General features: G+C 37.9%; 1 protein-coding gene across 4 annotated transcripts in view; it reads left to right on the plus strand.

Annotated features, from left to right (window-relative positions):
- Nucleotides 1-10,408, plus strand: part of PHF3 (PHD finger protein 3) — a 588,626-nt gene that overhangs the window by 55,102 nt on the left and 523,116 nt on the right. The window lies entirely within an intron of this gene.

The following is a 10,408-nucleotide window of genomic DNA, read 5'->3' on the forward strand; positions in this document are numbered from 1 at the left end:
ATCCACATCCCAGGAGTGGAAAATTGGGAAGCGGATTTTCTGAGTCGTCAGACATTGCATCCGGGGGAGTGGGAACTCCATCCGGAAATCTTTGCCCAAATCACTCAACTGTGGGGCATTCCAGACATGGATCTGATGGCCTCTCGTCAGAACTTCAAGGTTCCTTGCTACGGGTCCAGATCCAGGGATCCCAAGGCGACTCTAGTAGATGCACTAGTAGCACCTTGGACCTTCAAACTAGCCTATGTATTCCCGCCGTTTCCTCTCATCCCCAGGCTGGTAGCCAGGATCAATCAGGAGAGGGCGTCGGTGATCTTGATAGCTCCTGCGTGGCCACGCAGGACTTGGTATGCAGATCTGGTGAATATGTCATCGGCTCCACCATGGAAGCTACCTTTGAGACGAGACCTTCTTGTTCAAGGTCCGTTCGAACATCCGAATCTGGTCCCACTCCAGCTGACTGCTTGGAGATTGAACGCTTGATCTTATCAAAGCGAGGGTTCTCAGATTCTGTTATTGATACTCTTGTTCAGGCCAGAAAGCCTGTAACTAGAAAAATTTACCACAAAATTTGGAAAAAATATATCTGTTGGTGTGAATCTAAAGGATTCCCTTGGGACAAGGTTAAGATTCCTAAGAGTCTATCCTTCCTTCGAGAAGGATTGGAAAAAGGATTATCTGCAAGTTCCTTGATGGGACAGATTTCTGCCTTGTCTGTGTTACTTCACAAAAAGCTGGCAGCTGTGCCAGATGTTCAAGCCTTTGTTCAGGCTCTGGTTAGAATCAAGCCTGTTTACAAACCTTTGACTCCTCCTTGGAGTCTAAACTTAGTTCTTTCAGTTCTTCAGGGGGTTCCGTTTGAACCCTTACATTCCGTTGATATTAAGTTATTATCTTGGAAAGTTTTGTTTTTGGTTGCAATTTCTTCTGCTAGAAGAGTTTCAGAATTATCTGCTCTGCAGTGTTCTCCTCCTTATCTGGTGTTCCATGCAGATACGGTGGTTTTACGTACTAACCTGGTTTTCTTCCAAAAGTTGTTTCTAACAAAAACATTAACCAGGAGATAGTCGTGCCTTCTCTGTGTCCGAAACCAGTTTCGAAGAAGGAACGTTTGTTGCACAATTTGGATGTTGTTCGCGCTCTAAAATTCTATTTAGATGCTACAAAGGATTTTAGACAAACATCTTCCTTGTTTGTTGTTTATTCTGGTAAAAGGAGAGGTCAAAAAGCAACTTCTACCTCTCTCTCTTTTTGGATTAAAAGCATCATCAGATTGGCTTACGAGACTGCCGGACGGCAGCCTCCTGAAAGGATCACAGCTCCTTCCACTAGGGCTGTGGCTTCCACATGGGCCTTCAAGAACGAGGCTTCTGTTGATCAGATATGTAGGGCAGCGACTTGGTCTTCACTGCACACTTTTACCAAATTTTACAAGTTTGATACTTTTGCTTCTTCTGAGGCTATTTTTGGGAGAAAGGTTTTGCAAGCCGTGGTGCCTTCCATTTAGGTGACCTGATTTGCTCCCTCCCTTCATCCGTGTCCTAAAGCTTTGGTATTGGTTCCCACAAGTAAGGATGACGCCGTGGACCGGACACACCTATGTTGGAGAAAACAGAATTTATGTTTACCTGATAAATTACTTTCTCCAACGGTGTGTCCGGTCCACGGCCCGCCCTGGTTTTTTACTCAGGTCTGATAATTTATTTTCTTTAACTACAGTCACCACGGTATCATATGGTTTCTCCTATGCAAATATTCCTCCTTAACGTCGGTCGAATGACTGGGGTAGGCGGAGCCTAGGAGGGATCATGTGACCAGCTTTGCTGGGCTCTTTGCCATTTCCTGTTGGGGAAGAGAATATCCCACAAGTAAGGATGACGCCGTGGACCGGACACACCGTTGGAGAAAGTAATTTATCAGGTAAACATAAATTCTGTTTTTTAAAACAGCAACGCAGCCGTTACAAGTCTTGACGGTATAGCTGTACCACAAGCCTTTTAGCCTGTAACGCAACGTCAGTCCCACATTAAAAAAAAATTACGTTTTTTCATGGGACTTTTATTGCGCTGCCATTACGATTTTTACGGTGAGGCTAAAATGCTTGTTTTACAACCTATACAGACACGATCCGTTACGGTTACGCCATCTGAGAGCAGTAGTTATGAGTTTTATGCAACAATACTGTTACATAAAACTCATAACTAAAGTGTTACAAAGTACACTAACACCCATAAACTACCTATTAACCCCTCCGCGGATCCACAGCTCTGCCTCCGCAGTGATGAAGAAGATGCCAGTCCCATGATGGATGAAGATGGAGCCGTCTGGATGAAGATCGGTCAATCGGAACTTCAGCAACTGTGTGTACCTAAATAGGGTTTAGTGTTTTTTTAAAGGTTTTTAGGGTGTTTTTTTTTTTTTTTTTAGAATATAGGTTGAGCAGTTACTAAAAGAGCTGAATGCCCTTTTAAGGGCAGGAAAAAAGCCGAATGCCCTTTTAAGGGCAATGCCCATACAAATGCCCTTTTCAGGACAATGGGTAGATTAGGTTTTTAGATAGTTTTTTTTATTTTGTGTGTTTGGGGGGTGGGGGTTTGTAATGTTAGTGGGTCTTTGTATTTTTTTTTTAGAAAAAGAGCTGATTTCTTTAGGGCAATGCCCTACAAAAGGCCCTTTTAAGAGCTATTGGTAGTTTAATATACAGTTGTGCTCATAAGTTTACATCTGGAAAAATGTATGATTTCTTGGCCATTTTTCAGAGAATATGAATGCTAGCACAAAAACTTTTCTTTCACTCATGGTTAGTGTTTGGCTGAAGCCATTTATTATCAATCAACTGTGTTTGCTCTTTTTAAATCATAATTACAACAGAAACTACCCAAATGACCCTAATCAAAAGTTTACATACCCTGGTGATTTTGGCCTGATAACATGCACACAAGTTGACACAAAGGGGTTTGAATGGCTATTAAAGGTAACCATCCTCACCTGTGATCTGTTTGCTTGTAATTAGTGTGTGTGTGTGTGTATAAAAGGTCAATGAGTTTCTGGACTCCTGACAGACCCTTGCATCTTTCATCCAGTGCTGCTCTGACGATTCTGGATTCTGAGTCATGGGGAAAGCAAAATAATTGTCAAAGGATCTGTGGGAAAAAGGTAGATGAACTGTATAAAACAGGAAAGGGATATAAAAAGATATCCATGGAATTGAGAATGCAAATCAGCAGTGTTCAAACTCTAATCAAGAAGTGAAAAAAGAGGGGTTCTGTTGAAACCAAACCATGGTCAGGTAGACCAACTAAAATTTCTGCTACAACTGCCAGGAAAATTGTTCGGGATGCAAAGACAAACCCACAAATTACTTCAGGTGAAATACAGGACTCTCTGAAAACATGTGGTGTGGCCGTTTCAAGATGCACAATAAGGAGGCACTTGAAGAAAGATGGGCTGCATGGTCGAGTCGCCAGAAGAAAGCCATTACTACGCAAATGCCACAAAGTATCCCGCTTAAAATACGCCAAACAGCCGAGAGACAAGCCTCAAACCTTCTGGCATAAAGTCATTTGGAGTGATGAGACCAAAATTGAGCTTTTTGGGAACAACCATAAACGCTACATTTTGGAGAGCAGTCAACAAGACCTATGATGAAAGGTACACTATTCCTACTGTGAAACATGGAGGTGGATCGCTGATGTTTTGGGGATGTGTAAGCTACAAAGGCACAGAAAATTTGGTCAGAATTGATGACAAGATGAAAGCAGTATGTTATCAAAAAATACTGGAGGAAAATTTGCATTCATCAGCCTGGAAGCTGCGCATGGGACGTACTTGGACATTCCAACATGACAATGATCCTAAATACAAGGCCAAGTTGACCTGTCATTGGCTACAGCAGAATAAAGTGAAGGTTCAGGAGTGGCCATCTCAGTCTCCTGACCTCTATCATTGAGCCTCTCTGGGGAGATCTCAAACGTGCAGTTCATGCAAGAAAGCCCAAGAATTTACAGGAACTGGAGGCTTTTTGCCAGGAAGAATGGGCAGCTTTACAATCTGAGAAGATAAAGAGCCTCATCCACAAATACCACAAAAGACTTCAAGCTGACATTGATGTTTAAGGGGGCAATACACGGTATTAAGAACTGGGGTATGTAAACTTTTGATCAGGGTGATTTGGGTAGTTTCTGTTGTCATTATGATTTAAAAAGAGTAAACACATTTGATTGATAGTAAATGGCTTCAGCCAAACATAAATTCTGCCAGGGTATGTAAACTTATGAGCACAACTGTAGATTAGGTTTCTTTTATTTTGGGGTGTTTTAAAAAAATGGGTATTGGAATAGGAATAATTGTTATAATTTTGGATAATTTGTTGTTTTGTGTAACGTTTTTTTTTTCATTTTGGGGTGAGTTTTTCTTTTTAGGAAAGCCATTTTTTATTTTTAATGGGCAGCAAAAGAGCTGAATGCCCTTTTAAGGGCAATGCCCATACAAATGCCCTTTTGAGGGCAATGGGTAGATTAGGTTTTACTTTATTTTTATTTTGTGGGTTTGGGGGGTGGGGGTTTTGTATACTGTTAGGGGGTGTATGTTTTTCTTTTGTAGAAAAAGAGCTGCTTTCTTTAAAGTGTCAGTAAACCTAAAAAATAATGTTATATAATCCTGCACATAGTGCAGAATTATATAACATTATATTAGTGCTATCGTTATAAAAGCTTATATTCCCTTTTAATTTTTTAAAAAATATGTCAGTTTTTCAGACCCGCTCTCTGTACTCTTCTGAGCGGGTCTGTTTTTATTACACAGCGCATCGAGCCAGCTGTATAGTAACAGCCCGGCCCGACCGCGCCATAACACTAAGTGCAGCTCGCTCCTGCTCTGCCTGACAGCAGGAGCAAGCTGCACTTAGTGTTATGGCGCGGTCGGGCCGGGCTGTGACTATACAGCTGGCCCGATGCACTGTGTAATAAAAACAAACCCGCTCAGAAGAGCACAGAGAGTGGGGCTGAAAAACTGACATATTTTAAAAAAATTAAAAGGGAATATAAGCTTTTATAACGATAGCACTAATATAATGTTATATAATTCTGCAATATGTGCAGAATTATATAACATTATTTTTTAGGTTTACTGTCCTTTTAAGGCAATTCCCTACAAAAGGCCTATTATTATTTTGGGTAATTTTGTTTGTTATTTTTTGTAATGGTAGTTTTTTTAAATTTTCTTTTGTAATGTTACATTTTAGTGTAAGGCAGCTTAAGTTTTATTTCACAGGTAAGTTTGTATTTTATTTGAACTAGGTAGTTAGTAAATATTTATTAACTATTTACTAACTAGTTTACCTAGTTAAAATAAATACAAACTTACCTGGGAAATAAAAATAAAACATTAGCTAGATACAATGTAACTATTAGTTATATTGTAGCTAGCTTAGGTTTTATTTCACAGGTAAGTATGTACTTAGTTTTAAATAGGTATTATTTAGTTAATAATTGTAACTTTAATTTATCTCTATTTTAATTATGTTAAAGTTAGGGGGTGTTAGGTTTAGGGTTATGGATAGGGTTAGAGTTAGGTTTAGGGGTTAATATAATTTAATATAGGTTGTTGCGATGTGGGGGGCTGGCAGTTTAGGGGTTAATAGGTTTATTTAGTGGTAGTGATGGGGGAGGCCAGAGGTTTAGGGGTTAATAACTTTATTTAGTGGCGACAATGTTGGGGAACGGTGGAATAGGGGTTAATATCTTTATTATAGTGGCGTCGATATTGGGAGCGGCAGATTAGGGGTTAATAGATTTATTTTTATAGCGGCGATATTGAGAGCGGCAGATTAGGGGTTAATAACATTATGTAGGTGTCGGTGATGTCGGGGGCGGCAGGTTAGGGGTTGATAACATTATGTAGGTGTCAACGATGTCGGGGGCGGCAGATTAGGGGTGTTTAGACATGTTTTTTTTTGTTAGGGTGTTAGGTTTAAACGTAACATTTTTTTTTAGACATCAATGGGGCTGCGTTGCGGAGCTTTTCATTCCTCGATCGCAGGTGTTAGAAAAAAAACCTAACTCTCTCTCCCCATTGATGTCTATGGGGAAAGCGTGCACAAGCGTGTCACAGCAGCGCTTGTATTTTGTGCGGTATGGAGCTCAACGCAACACAACCATATCGCACGCACAAGCCGGCTTTTCTAAAACTGGTAATGATAGCGCTATGGAGGGTGAAATAACGCAACTTTTGTTGTGTTCGTTAAATACCCTCTGTAGCGCAAAACTTGTAATATAGGTGATTGTCACCAGATATGACTGAATTGGTTAATAAAACATATTTAAAGCTATGTTGTCAGAATATTATAGAGAACACAAGAGATCAACACTTACAACTATTTAATCAAGTATATGTTACTCTCTTAAGTTGCTCCTATTTTTCTACTGATATTATTCACTTTTTGTGGAAATGCCCATTGTTACAAAGATTTTGGGGCAAAATTATTTTCTGGGTTTCCAAAATCAAGAAAGCATATGTTAAATTTAACATTGTGCATGTGTTCTTTCTGACTTATTATTATGATTTTCGAAATTAACATATTTTGTTTGATACAGTCATTCTCCTTGCTAGGAAGTTGATTTTAAAATATTGGTCGTCCCCTAAAGAACCGAGATTTTTGGAACTTAAATACATGATCTGGCACCATCTGTTAAGTGAACAAATGGTTGTAGAATTACAAGATTAAATTAAAATTAAAATATTTCTTAAGAAATGTAAGTGTTATATCATTTCCTTAGATCTTGAGTTTCAAAGACATATAATATTCCCATTTAGATTGACTAATGTTTTCTTGGAAGTTAATTTAAGAGGAGAATGGCTGTATAATTGGGGAGATTGACTAAGAGAAACTAATTTAATTTTTTTTTGTTTCGGTATTAGAGATATAAGGATTTCAAGGATGGGTTTAAAAAGAAAAAAACAACTAAGGAGAAAAGAATAGTGTCTGATTTATGATTTGATATGTGCTGTGCATCCTATATTAGTTTGTATATTGAGAGTGTTTGTCATTTGTTAGTTGAAAAAGAAAAGAAAAAAGAGAGCAAAGGATGGAGGAGATAAGTAAGGGAAAACAAGTTTAGTATCTTGAGCATAGGCTTTTATGTGGTATTAGAAAATTATTATGGTGTTGTGTTGTTCAAGGTTTCAAAATGGTCAAAGGATTTTAAATGCTAAGATAATTTATATTTAAGTGTTAAAAATAAGCTGTGGCCTAAATTTAATTTAGTAAGGCTGCGCTGGTTCCCTTCTTAAATCCGTAAACCCTTAATACCAATTAAACCTATAATTATAGGAACATATTGTTGAAACTTATGGGGTTTCATTCATTCATTTATTTATTTGTTTATATTTTTGTTTTTAAATGTGATTTGTATTTCAAAACGTCATGATCTGTTCTTGTACATATTTATTGAAGGAACTGTGTCTTGTAATCTTTATTTTTTTATCACGAAAGAAAGATTGTGACTTAAAAAATATATATATTTTGGAGCACAAAAATATGTATTGTGGTGCCAAAATAATATATATAATGGAGTGCAAAAATAATATTAAACAGATCACAAAAATATCTATTGGGGGCAGGGCACAAAAATAATATATAAAAGAAGCACAATAACAATGAAAACATATCTATTTTCTTCCTTGACAGTTTGCTGAAGAGGGGTGTTAATAAAGCTTCTAGTGGCGCTGTATAAAAATTTCTATTGGTTTATATTATAAATGACTTACATGGAGATAGTTGCTTATTTTCAATAATAAATAAGGCACAGATACTAATTTGACTTGAAAAATGTATCTTTATATCTCCTCACCTCTTTTATGGAGAAGTGCATTTAAAAAAAAAAAAAAAAAAAATTGAGCGCACAGATGCGCTTTTCTAAAGGAGAGCTGAGTAGACTTAGTAGGAGAATTACACAGAGAATTCTCCTTGCGCTTCATAAATATGGCTCTAAAATATGTTGTGGCTTATACAGTCTGCAACGCAAATTGCAAAGCAAACAATCCGCTACTTTGAACATTTAAAATTATTTTTGAATGCAAAATGTATGGTTAAAAAATATTTTAATAAAATTGCAATATTTCATCAAGAAATCATGGTTATTTTTCCATGTCGAAAAGCCCTAATGTCAGTCTGTCTGTCTATCTATCTATATCTATCTATCTATCTATCTATCTATCTATCTATCTATCTATCTATCTATCTATCTATCTATCTATCTATCTATCTATCTTTCTATCACCCCCAGCAATATGGAAAGCCAGACCAGTCACCTGCCCCAGCTGCCATGTAGTACTGTTTTTTTTTTATAATCAGAAAATGGGCTTGTGTGTAATGATTCCATAAGCAGAACATATGCTGACCCCATTTATACATATTTTAACAAAGTTTCTTATCCAGATTCCAAGTTCTTATGTGGTCCTTTCATACTTTTTTTAATCAGGGTGCAAAAAACCAGCCCATAACATTTGGAGGCAGCAGTTTTAGTCCATCTTTATGCTATATATGAGTGTGTGTGTGTTTGGCAGGAGACCTGCTGCTTTGCATGACTGCTTGATGTCCAATCCTTTCATAAAGTTACTCACAGCTCTTGCCAGCACTGTACATAAAATCAAAGTCCCTCTCTCCCCACCCCTATGTTATGTCATTTGTAAAGAGACTTCACAGGAGGTATTAGAGCTAGGGTGCTAGGGTTTAATTTTAAGTTGCCATTGGTTCCTTGGTGCCTGGGTTTGTCAAGCCCTGTGCCAAACTACCTGTGCTTTCCTTTCACATTATATTTTCTCATAGCATATTTTCTTTGTGATATTTTACTGTGGCACTATATCTGGCACATCTTTTTCTGACACTTTTTCGCAGTAATATACATTTTACATGACACTGTCTCTGAGAAAAACTTCATATCAACCAATTCTCAACAACATTTTAAATGTCTATAGCCAGACAGATGCTAAGGATTTCCCTACAGGTCAGTCACAGTGAGTAAGTAGATCTAGCCAGGCAGGGAAATAGAATCTGGCCTGTTAGGAGTGCTTAACGGTAGAACTGGGAACAATGATTTCTCTGGTAAATTTCATGTTTACCTTAGCTGCATCAAAAAGAATAATGAAATGGAAAGTGCTGGAGTAACCCTTGAAAATGCTCCTAGTACCGACAGGGATACACATACTACAGCTTGAGAAACAAGGGTGTACTTGTGTGGTACACTGGACACACAAACAAACAATAAAAATGGGAAATTCAATGACAGACACTTACATAAAACTATACATGCAAATGGAGGGCAAAATAAATCTGCCTCTTAAATTATTTGCCAAGCTACTAAGTTTTTAATAAATGTATAAGCCCTGATGTTAGCTTTGCTTGTATATCTACCTGTGACCAGTGACACCTAGACCAGTTATTATCCCAGAGACAAAATAGCCTAAACAACTTAAATTTAGACTTTTAGAGTATGATTTAAAATGCATTAAAAACTGAAAATGTTACTAGATAAACTGACTCTTATTTTATGTAAATGCTAATTTGAAAACATTATTATATTTAGTAACCAATGCATATATTTCTTCTATAAGGTACGACGAGTCCACAGATTCATCCTTTACTTGTGGAATATTATCCTCCTGCCAACAGGAAGTGGCAAAGAGCACCACAGCAGAGCTGTCTATATAGTTCCTCCCTTAGCTCCACCCCCCAGTCATTCTCTTTGCCTACTCTAAGTACTAGGAAGGATAAAGTGAAAGAGGTGATAAAATATTAGTTTTTAATTTCTTCAAGCAAGAGTTTTTTGTTTTAAATGGTACCGGTGTGTACTATTTACTCTCAGGCAGTAGATGGATGAAGTCTTCTGCCTGGAGGATGATGATCTTAGCATTTGTAACTAAGATCCAGTGCAGTTCCCACAGAGGCTGAGGGGTACAAGAAACTTCAGTGTGAGGAACGTTTTCATGCTATATAGCAGTGAGGTATGTTCAGTCATTTTTTCTGGAGAGACTGTATTTCAGAAAGGCTGACAGTATCCCCATGCGGGTAAGGGTAAGCAGTAATCCTAAGAGCTATAGAAAGGGATTACTAAGCTTGCATAAGGGGCTAATTAAAAATTGGTTGAGTTTTTGAATGTTTGTGGGCACCTCTGCACCTTTTAGTTTCTCCTTTTTCTTCCTGTACCTTCGGTCGAATGACTGGGGGTTGGAGCTAAGGGAGGAGCTATATAGACAGCTCTGCTGTGGTGCTCTTTGCCACTTCCTGTTGGCAGGAGGATAATATCCCACAAGTAAAGGATGAATCCGTGGACTCGTCGTACCATAGAAGAAATTAATTTATCAGGTAAGCATAAATTTACTTTTATGTAATACAAATTGCTTTGTTAGG

This window comes from Bombina bombina, chromosome 4 (assembly GCF_027579735.1).
Source record: "Bombina bombina isolate aBomBom1 chromosome 4, aBomBom1.pri, whole genome shotgun sequence".
NCBI classification, from domain to species: Eukaryota; Metazoa; Chordata; class Amphibia; order Anura; family Bombinatoridae; genus Bombina; species Bombina bombina.